Source organism: Cynocephalus volans, chromosome 8 (assembly GCF_027409185.1).
Source record: "Cynocephalus volans isolate mCynVol1 chromosome 8, mCynVol1.pri, whole genome shotgun sequence".
Taxonomy (NCBI): Eukaryota; Metazoa; Chordata; class Mammalia; order Dermoptera; family Cynocephalidae; genus Cynocephalus; species Cynocephalus volans.
The window spans coordinates 100,036,677-100,048,467 of record NC_084467.1 but is presented as its reverse complement, the minus strand read 5'-3'; positions in this window follow the sequence as shown (position 1 = coordinate 100,048,467).

Sequence of the window (11,791 nt, the reverse complement as noted above, 5' to 3'; positions counted from 1 at the left end):
AGTAATCATCTCCTTTGAGCTTTACTGAAATGTCACCTTCTCAGTGAGGCCTTTCCTGACCATCCTCTCTTAAATGTCAACCTCCTTGACCCTTCCTATCTCTTTTGCTTTATCTTTTCTCCCTAGTGCTCTTCCCTACCTAACACACTGTATTTTTCACTATTTGGCTTATTGCTCTGTCTCCAGAATATATGCTCCCTGAGAACGTGCCTTTTTGTGTGCTTTGATCATTGCTGTATCCCTGATGCCTAGAACAGTACCCGGCTTATAGTGGCTCTCAATAAATACTGTTGAATGAATAAGTGAAGTCACTTAATCTTCACCACAACTCTATACAGTATCTTCTATGATTATCTCCATTTTAAAGATGAGAAAACTGAGGCATAGAGCAGTTGGATGACTTGCTAAGGCTATACAACTCGTAAGGGGAAGAATTGGTATCCTAATCCCAGAAGTCTGGTCTCATAGACCTTGCTCTTAACAACTGACAATACCCAGGCACCTACTACCCATGTTTATTTTTTAAAGAAAACAAAAAATTTTAAGGAAAAGAAATTATAGAAACAATGAAGCCCACTTTTTAACCCTTCCCATTTCTGATCCCTTCCAGCTCTCCTCAGAGGTAACCACTGTCCCAAAGTTAGTATGTGTCCTTCCCACCTTCAGGGGTATATTTTACTGTTTGGAGCTTTCTTCCTGGTGGCTTCTGAGCCACGAGTGAGAACAGTGCCTGGAGGTGGAAAGGATCTGCATAATTGAAAACTCCCCAAATCCAGCTCTCTAGTGAAGTATTGACTGCTTTTGTTTCTTTCACTTTCCTATTTTTTTTTTTCCTTTTCTACTTACAGACACTCATTTGTCTAGCTGAAAATAGAAAACCTTATCAGATTGGAATAACAGTCCTTCTTGCTGTAGGTTTTTTCCCCAAAGACTGGATGAATTTGGGCCTCGTCAGAAAGCCATCTGCTGCGTATGCACAGAACTATTCAGAGCCAGAAAAAGAAAACGAAGGAGGGGGAAGCCCTGGCTTACTCATTTTAAAACAAAGAGCTGTGGCTTGCGAACTCCACCATGGCTCTGACAAAAGCTAACCTCGGGCAGTGTGCACTGACTGGGAACGGAGGGTGCCAGTTCTGCATTGTGCACGGTGACCTTGCAGGACTTTGCTGCCAATGAAGAAAAGACACATAAGGAACAGGGAAGAAGACTCCAAGTCAGCCCCTCTGTGTCCGCGCTGTTCTCCACAGAAAACGGCCATATGATTTGTGGTCTGCTGCCTGTTCCATCACTGCCAGCCGCTTTGCTGGTTATGTTTTACTCCTCGTTATTCCTGTTGTGTCAAACCTCTCCAGCCTTGGTCAGGACTATATGGAAAAATGCCATGAGGTTTTCAGAGGGCTACTCCTGTCGCCCACGGAATTTTCATGTTTGCTGTTGCAGACGAGCAGATCTTAAAATAAGGGCTGCCCACTCGTGGTTCCTGCTGAAATGCTTTATGTTTACCTTGCTCTCGTCACCACAGCAAAAAATAAATTACAACATTTATTGTCCAAAGTCAAATACTTTTATATTCTTAAGAATATTTAAATACTTAAAAAAAAAACAGTTTAATTTTAATGTCTTTTTAAAAATAGGTACAAAATAAATATAGTTTGGTTGTAAAAAATTTAAACAATTTTTAATGCATAAATATATACCTTAGAAAATTAACGATCTTTGTTACCCCACCTCGTAGATAGTTGTCAATAGTTTGTTGTATATTTTTACAGAAGTTTTCAACATTTGGACACTTTGTATTTATATAAAACTGTGAACTGTATAGTACCCTGTACTTCCCACAGTAATTATTCTCTCATCTCACCTCTGTTATTCACTTAGCATCTGTCTTTCCTACCAGCTGGTAACATCCAGGAGGACCTAGACCCAGGTCTTTTGAGTCCCTCAAAGCACATCTTCCTCTTAATAATTGCCAGGGAATCATGACTGTGTCCCCAACCAGGGGCCCAACTTGCATCCAAACTCCCCCACAAAGCCTTTCCTTTTCCCACATGTTGGGAAAATGGAATAATTTAATCAGATCCCCTAGCCTGCCCGTCTGGTTGGGGGTGGTGTCATGCATTCTTTGTAAGCAAATTGTGCATGTGGGGGTGGAGTTAGTGTGCATGCAAGGTGCCACAGCTTAGTTGGCATCTATTGCCTCAGGTGTCTGCCCGCGTGGCCATGCTTTTGAGCCTACGGCACCAAGGACCTTTTTGGCCAGTTACCTAGCTCATAGACCTGTGTGCGAGAGGTCTGGTGACCCCACCTGGTGTGTGAAGGGTTTGTGGCCCAGTCTGTGAACCGGCTTGAGGGATCTGTGAGCACCAGACCCAGCCCTAGCTTGATGATTGGCCCAGTCAGCAGTATTACGGGCAGGTAAAAGAGCTTGACACCACAGAGAGAAAATGTTGCGTTCAGTTTTGACATTTTTGAGTTAGAAGTAAATGAGTTAGAGAGGGAAGATTGTTATTCATTATTTGAGAAGATAAAACGGTGTTCGGGGACTGGCTTGTGAGGTTGCTTGCTGAGTAAGTTATTCAAACATGGGGTTAAGTTCTGTTTGGCCTCTCTTGACTCTTGGCTGGCTCCCACATGCCTGGGCTCCTGGCTGCACACAATTAGCCTCCTGGAGCTGGGGCAAGCTCGGGTCTCCATGGTGGCAGCTGGAGGTGAGGCTCTCCAGGTGGGCCCTGCAGTTCAGTGAGGCTCTACATGGCCAGGTGCATGCAGGATAATAGTCAGTCCATACGCTGGAGACTGGGCCCAGGGGCAATGGAATTAGGATGGCTCCAGAGATTCTCTGGCATGCGACCCTGGGAAGAGACTGACCTCCCAAATGACTCTCTTTTGTAGTATAATCTTTCTCCTTCCCTTTCCCTTTCTTTCCACTATTACATAGACTATGTATACATGGCTTCATTTTCAGAGGGGACAATTTTCTTCAGGGAGAATTGTGTCAAGTCTTCAATATTACATTTCAACTTAAAGGGTATTTGTCTTTCTTCCCTTCTGTTTTGATTTTGCTTTAAGCCAGTTTCAGCTAGTCATTCTGATATTGAATAGCTAAAGGCAGTCCTTTCAACATTCATTGCTTTAATCATAGAAAAAGAAATATTCTTTCTCCTTTCCCACTCTTTTCTTCTCTTCCTTCTTTTTTCTTCCTCTCTTCCCTCCTTTTTTCCTCCATCCCTGACTTCATTCCTCCCTTCCTATACACAGCATTAGATTTTTAAATATTGTTTTATAAAGTGCTTGATTTATAGATGTTGATTCTATTTTTTTTCCCAAAAATAGTATGCAAAACTGACTTACCAGATATGAAAATGTCTTAAAAGTTCCAATCACTATAGCAATAAGATTAGATGGACAAATCATGGAAGAGACCATAAAAGTCGTATATAGTGCCAAGTGTATATGGGAATTAAATACATTATAAGAGTAACATTTCAAATCAATAGAGAAAAGATGGATTATTCAAGAGATGGTGATGAAAAACACTGGGTAACCATTTGGAAAAAGTAAGCCTGGATCCAAAACTCATTTTTTTATATAAAAATAAAAATTTTTCATGTCTAATGAAAAATCCAGAAATATCATCAAAAGTTCATGTAAAAATAAAACCATAAAAGTAGTAGAAATAACTGAAATTTTTGCAACTTTGGGATGGGGAGAACTTTATAAGTATAACAAAAACATTCAGATGGAAAGTATTGGTTGATTTTGCAATATAGAAATTAAATCTTCTCACCAAAAAGAAATACATCATCTAAAAGTTTGAATGGCAGAGAACAAATTGTAAATGTATATGACCTGCATATGGTTTATATCCTCAAAATATAAAGAGCTTTTACAAATTAATAAAATCTGGCTATCATTGGACAGTAAGATTTGGAACAATTTTTACTTTCTTATTTATTGTTTTCTTTACTTTTGATTTTTTTTCTTCTCTTACCACTTTTATTTAACACTGTTCTAGAGGTTCTAATCAGGTTAATTAGGCCAAAATAAATAATAAAAATAAACGACATCAATATTGAAAAAAATCTATCTCTATACACAGATAGCACAATGGTATATATGAATAATGAGAAGGCATCCAATAAAGATCTACAAGAACTAGAAATCTAATAAATGAGTCTATCAAAGTTGTAGTATACTAGGTTAACATACAAGAATCAGCTATAGTTATATATACGTGCAATGAACAATATGATAATAAAATTAATAAAACCTTTCCCTTTACAATAAAAATGAATAAAGTATTTAGGAATAAATTTAAGGAAAAAATGTGCAAAACTTATATTCTGAAAGCTATGAAGCATTGTTTAAAAAATTCAGAAAATTCTAAATTTATAGAAAATATACAAATTGATCTACAGATTCAGTGCAATTCTTCTCAGAGACCCAGCTTACTTATTTGTAGAAATCGACAGGCTGAATTTAGAATTCATTTGGGATTGCAAGAAATCCATAATCACCAAAAAAAATCTTGAAACAGAACAATGTAGACGGATGTACATGTCCTGGTTACTTTTGATGTTTTTACAGTAAGTATTTTTAATACATTTAAATCCCTTGTCAGTTTTTTAAAAAACACTTTTTAAAAAATGCAGATTGGCATCTTTTTTTAGTACTTACATCTAAAGCCCAAAATAATTTTTCCAGAATTGTCCAATGATTCTGCTTTGTAATATTCGTCATTATACATAGCCTTCAATATACTCATGTAGTAAGGTAAGACCAACTGAAAAAAATAATATACATGAGAAATAGTGAGAAAAAAAAATCATAAGACAGAAGGAAATTTAATATGGAGTGGCAGACCCCACATGGAGGCCATTTGCTCTTTCAAAACCTGATATGAATCTAAATCTTTGGATTAAAATTTAGCCTTTTTTCTTTTTAGGGATGAGTCCATTTAACAAAAGCTCTTTCACCCCTCGAGTAGTTATTTTTAGTGCCAAGGTCTTTTCTTCGTAATACAAATTTTTTTTCTTCTCTCTCTCTCTGTCTCTCTCTCCTTTCCCCCCCCCTAAGTTGGACCATTAAATAAAATGTATGCTTTAAATTTCAATTTTACTGAAGCTGCAGGTAGAATTAAAGGGATCATACAGATGAGCGATTTTATTGAATGTCAATTCACATAAATTTACATAAATCTTCAAAAAGTCTACACAGTCTCTAAAAATTCTTCTGAAGGAGAAGGAAGAAAAATGTGTATTTATTGAGCACCTATGGCTTCTCAAGCCCTGTACCGAACTGTTTTATTTACGTCATCTCGTTTAACCCTTACAGTCAACAGATGAAGTCAGCATTTTCATGCTCATTTTATAGGTGAGAGAACAGATTTGGGGAGATTAAATGATCTACTGGAAATCACACCCACCTGATTTAAGCACCCCCAGGTGACTTTTCCCCTACACCCCAGATCGTTCTCCAGCATATATATCTTCTGTTATATGAGAGTTTATACAGTCAGCATAAGTTCCTGACATGGGCCTGGAAGTCCTTTGGTTCAAATGGTCTCCCAATGGCAGATGCTTCCTCTCAGCTGCTGCAAGGCATCCACATTGTCCCCTCTACAGGCCCAGATGCACTGTGGAGGGCGCCCAGTTGCTGCCGATGCTCACAGTCCAGGGTGGTCCTCTTTAGCCATGGCCAAGGCCTCTAAACTTCTGGCTTCCCTTACTGCAAAAGGGTGGTCCAGGGTGGTCCTCTTTAGCCATGGCCAAGGCCTCTAAACTTCTGGCTTCCCTTACTGCAAAACCTGACTGCTAGGAGCTGTTGGTTTCAGTGACACTCTGTTCTGTGTTGTGGTTCTCTCTGTTTTATTTCCTAGCTAGTGCTCATGTCTAATGCCCGGACGAAGAGTCTGGCAGAGGGGCTCGGGGCACTGGCCTGGCTCTGTAAAAGTGACTTAACCTCTCTTAGCCTATCTCCTAATCTGAAAAAAGAAGACATTAGTAGCCCACACCTGGTAGTGCTGTGGATTTACTGACTGAATGCATGGAAGTGCCCCGAGCAGCGCCTGGGCTGTGAGTGCTTCATAAATGTGAGCTGCTGCTGCTGTACTCTAGCCTGTCCTGTGACCACAGCCCCTCAGACTAGTCTCCAGGTCACCATTTCTTGCTGACCGGACCATTGTGTCTGAAACAAACTAGTGTGTTGGACTCCTGCCTTTCCCCAGGCAGCTCCGTAAACCCAGGTAGGCCCACCAGGCCTGTGGCCATTGCAGGCTTGCCTGGATTCTAGAATGGCCCCAATTTAGGCATAAGCTTAATCTGGGGATAGAGCCGTGTTTCCCCCAGAACCTAAAATAACACAGGGCTGACATGCTCATGGAATCGGTGTCGAATTAACTTGTTCCCTGCTGACAATTCTGCCAGAAGCTTGTTCCAGCAGAGTAGCAGAGTGGCTGGCAGGTGAAGGACCTCACCCAGGAGAGTGTCAGCTGCTGATGGCGGGCAACTTCTCCATCTGCACATCAGACTCCCCGCACGCTGTCCTCCTGGGGTCAAATGGAGTTGTGTGAGGCACCCTCTTCCCTGGGTCTTCCTTGCCTCCCTCACCCCCACCTGCTTTTCTGATCTTCCTTAGCAGATCGCTGCTGAATGGATCACTCGCCCATTGCCAGTGGCCTGACTGAGGGAAGGCTGGGTAATTCGCTGCAAACTCGGTCCACATCTGATGCAGAGAGAGGACATCATTACAAATGCTCAGTGCTTTCCGCCAAGCCTAGCCTCACTTGCCTGTGCCAGTCCCTTAGCACACCTGTACTCTCTTGTTTCCAAGCATTGGCTCATGCTGTTCCCTGTGCATGGAATGCCTTTCCCCCATCTTTGTGCGTGGAAGTCCTTAACACCTCCTCCACAAGGTTTCCAGATGCCCTCCACCGTTATGATCTGCTTATGCCTCTACATTAGCAATAAATGCATTCCTCCATGTATGTGTGAGACCCCACAATCAAATTGCTTCAAATCGGTTTCCTTCGTTATCTTATTTCATTGTACACATTTGAAAATGTTATTCTGAGAAAAGTCCACACTTCCCCTGATTCCCAATGGCACTGAGAAGGTTAAGAATCCCTGACCTAGCTTGTGTTTCATGATTTGGGAAGGTGGAGGCCCTGCTGTGGTCCTCTATTTGTTCCCATCTCTAACACCGCCCAGCATGATTTGTTGGCTGGAATCAGGCCAGAGTGGGTGACAGTTCTTACAGGCAATCGTGACAGTGAGTCTCCAAGCAGTGTGCTCTGCTCAGGCAGGCGGCGTGTCCCAAATCAAAGTGCAGGGTCATTCTCATCTTACATGTGCTGCTCTGCTGACCAGGCCCTGGACTGGCCTTGGGCTCTCGGGCTGCTGACCCAGCCGTGACCACAGCAAGCCGGGATCTGCTGCGAGCAGGTCTACGGCTTCTCAAGGTCACACAGAAGGCTCCATCTTGGGCTCAAGTACTAAATACAGTTTCAGCAGAATTTCCCTTGGCTAATTTGTCTTCTTTAGTATCCAAGGAGGAAAATTGGGCTCATTGTTCTGCTCTTAATATAATAAAATTCAATCTGGAGAAGCAGAAGAAAGCCGGTGGAGTCTGCTCAGCTATGCAAGCCTGCTTTTCTCTAAAATTGATTGATAGTTACACATGAGCATATAAAAATGATAAACTTTTATGTCCCTAGAAATTCCTCATTACACATTTTACCCCTCCTTGAGGGTTTTCAGTAGTGGATGGTTTGCAGCCAGGGGTGTTCTAGAAAATCTACAGAAATCTGACTAACAATACGCAAGACTAAGCCAAGAGGGAAGGGGGAGGGGACAACTGTCTTTGAGCATCTAGTGCATCCCAGACCCTGCATTAGGCATTTTACAAACCTTTTCTCATTTATTCTCATAACATTCCTCTGGCCTAGGGATAATGCTCTTCACTTTACAAATGGGGGAGCTGTGATTCAGAGAGGGTAAAATATTTGTCCAAGGCCACACAGCTAGTAAGGAGCAGGGACAGGTTTGAACTCAGCTTTGTCCCACCACAGAACCTGTGCACTTCCCAGTCTGTCAGGTGGCCGAGGGCAAGGGCAGCTTTGAGCTTGACCTAGATCTCTGGACTGGTAGTTGTTTGGCCCTTTCATCTGGGTCTGTGTGTCCGTGGCCCCTGGTGCTGCCTGACCTAGCCACAGTCCTTGATGAGTGGGTGAAATGTCCCACGACTTTGCTGGTTGTAAACGAGCAAACAGGTGAAGGAAACGTCAGCAGGCTCCAGATCAGGCAGCAGGGCCCGGGAGCCTCCCCAAGAATGACGAAGGACAGGGTGCTGGGATTCTGAAACCCCCAGATTCTTGCTTGTCTTTGCTCCTTGGGGATGCTGTTCCCTTCCTATCACCAGCTTTTCTACCCTTTCCTCTGAACATCCTCAAGGTGGCTTCCTCTTCTTTTCTTCTTGTATAGGCCTGCCCTCAGCAGAGGACTGCATAGACTTTTCTCCGGCTGTGATAAGGCCTAGAGTACTCCTCCCAGAGATATTTGTACTTCCCAGGAGCCAAAAAGTCTTATGCCTAAGAAATGTATTTGTGGTTGTGGAGCTCTTTGGAGGTAATGGGTTAGGTAACCTGAGGGAAGGTATGCGAACAGGGGAGAAAAGAAATGTCCTCCCTGTGAGGTCCCGAGATTCCGCTGCTTGGGCAGTTGCCAACAGTGAAAGTAGTCCTTTAAAAGGCAGCATCTGGACGGGAATCCCGAGCCTGGTTCTGTAACCGCTGGAGCAATCTTCCCTGAAACCTTCTCCCGTATCCTTCCAAATCCCCTATGGGGTGTCCATTATCTCCCCCTTTATTTCTGATCTTCACCCCTTTGCAGTGGTGCCTCTTTGTTAGCTGCCAGTTGGCTAAGTTGCCTGCAAATGTATTATGCTTCCAGAGTACAGGGGGATGTCCGATGAGCTGGTGTGGGCCTGCAACTGATGGTCTCAGGGAGGTCAGCTGAGTCAGGTTGGGGCATTGGGGGCAAGACAGAGGCCATAACTCTGTCCCTGCCCTTGAGGAGCTTAATTTGGTAGGGACACAGGGTGACTTTGCAATGTGTTCACATATTTTTGGTACCTAGACGTAGGGTGCTGCCCTAACAAAAACCTAAAATGTGGGCATGGCTTTGAAAATGGGCCCGTTGTGTGGATAAATGGTGGATGAATGGACGTATGAAAATAGATTTAAAAAGAACATGGCATGTTCTGGGAACTGAAATTATTTTGGAATTACTAGAGCAGAGGGTCCATTTGGGTGGAAGTGGCAGGAAGTTTCTTCACTCAAAAACTATTTATTGCAAACTTTGTTCCCAATACTGCACTACTGGCTGAGACTGTAATGATGGGCCTCTCACCCTCAGCCCACAAAGCCGGAAATGTGAGCCATTGACAGCCAGATGCCCAAGCTCCTATCTTCCTCCCGGACTCCTTCCTCCCCTCCTTAACTTTCAGTGTTTCACAGGGTCTTTCTTTCACTCTATACATCTTCCTTCACTCCCTTGGCCCCCAAATCAGTATTCCCAGGCCCTACCTCAGCTTTGGATCCATTTGTGGCAGGATGAACTGAACCCCACAAAGAGAAGACTCGAAGACCACTGCTGGGTGAATGCCAGGCTTTTGTTATGCTCGGTGGGTATACAGGCTGAGAGCCAAAGCTGAACAGCTCAGTTAATGGGAGAGTTTACAGGTCACATGGGGAAAGAGAAAATGGAAAGCAAGCTGGCTGGCAGAAGTGAAGAAACAGTTAGGTTTCTGCTGTCTGGTAGGCAAAATCAGTATTACTCCCCAACTCCCCTTGACACCTTGGCATATTACCTATTATCTATATATCTATATATAATATTTATTAATATATTTGTTATACTAATTAATATATTAACACATTGATACCATATAATATTAATGATACATTAATATAATATCCATTCATCATTGATAAAAATTTAGTGAGCACCTTCTATGTGACTGGCACAGTTCATTAATGCATTGTGGGTGTTGGCTCTGTTTTGGGGCTGGGGGTGGCAGAGTGTGCAATAAAGCACTAAGTATAGCATCAAGATGAATGTGGGGCAGCGAGCAAGGCCTTCCATGGTACGTCCTCTGCATCTGAGTCACACACCCATTTCACAAATATTTGTTGAGAACTTCGTGTGTGCTAGGTGCTCTTGCAGGCACGAGGGGTGCAGGGCTGGACAGAGCAGGCTGAAGGCCCTGTCCTCCTGGAGCTTGCCTTCTAGTGGTGTGTCTGTGTATGGTCACCACCTGATATTCCACCCAGATGCAATGTTTCCAATGCTGAGCTCATATTCTCACATCCACCCAAATTGCTTCTTTTATATTCTTCATCTCAGTTTGTGGCACCTGTGTTCCATGTCCTAGCAAAGAGTACTCTTATCCATATAGTTGCTTAAAACAGAAATATGGTGCCGAAGGGATAAAGAAAACTTTCCTCCCACCCGCTGAGGGTTTGATAATTTGAGTTTCTGGAATAAACTTGACAGTAGACAGATTAACAGGAGAAAAGGCATACAAATTTATTGTGTGCATATGCACAGGAGTCCCACAAGACATGAGACTCAAAGAAGGGCCAGATGGTTGAAGCTTAAATAGCATTTTGAACTACAGAAAGAAATAGGGGCTTGGGGTTTCTGGGGTGAGGTGGTGACAGGTTATGGGAGGTTGAGGGGAGGAAATGCATGGTGAGCACAGGCTGTCTGGTTATGCAGATAACGTCTCTCACGTGGCAGTCCTCAGAAGAATGGGTGGTATCCTCTTTTAGATTCCTTTCCCATGAGCTAATCTTCCCTGTTTGATGAGATTATAGGGAGGGGTCTCATGACAATTGTATATTTCTTCTGGAGGAACTTCTCTTAGTCAGACAAAGGAACTTCAGAGAAAGGGGGTGTGGGGGGACAATAGATGAGACCTTGGTTCTCCTTTGGTTCAAAGCACTCAGCATGCCAAAGGCGCCACACTTGAGGGCATGGTGTTCTGAGTCCCAACGGTGCCATCCCTCACTTGTTCCCATTATTAACGCCTCAGCCCGGTCTGTGCTGCCGTAACGCCATATATCAGAGCACTGCAAAGCAGTAACCGCCGCTTTACAGGTTTGTGTTCCCGACTGGCCTGTGTGCACACCTCTTTATCATAGTCCCTGGCACACAGAAGAAGCACAATAAATGTTTACTGAATGGAGAGGGAACACATTGTAATAACGTGAGGGTAGATAAAATTGAATCCCCCAGAGCTTGGAAACATACCGTTATCATTTTTTTCTCCCCTCTCCTCCATTCCCCTCCCCTCTTCTGTCCCCCCTCCTCTCCTTCCTGCCTTCTCTAAGGCTCTGGCTCTGGTCAATTAATGACAGCTTTTGCTGTCTATTTCAGCTGCCATCTGACAGTATCAAGTCACATCACTGTCTCTGCTCCAAAATCTTAACATGCTCTCAAAATCCATGCTGAATTCCTGCCTAGGCCTGGATTCAGCCTCACACCCCAGGCCTGGCCTGCAGCTTCCATTCAGCCAAGCCCTGCTCAGCATCTCTGTACTTCTAAAGCTGCCTCCTCTGATTGCTTGCCCCTCCCTGCCAGGGGTATGAACACGCTCACACCAGGACCACTTGCCCCTCTCAACTTAGCAGTGGGGGCATAGCTTACTCAGATATGTCACACTCATTCGTCCGTGTATACCTAGCCTTGCTCTAGAAAGGGTTTCTGCCGCTTACCTTTGTAATGTAATG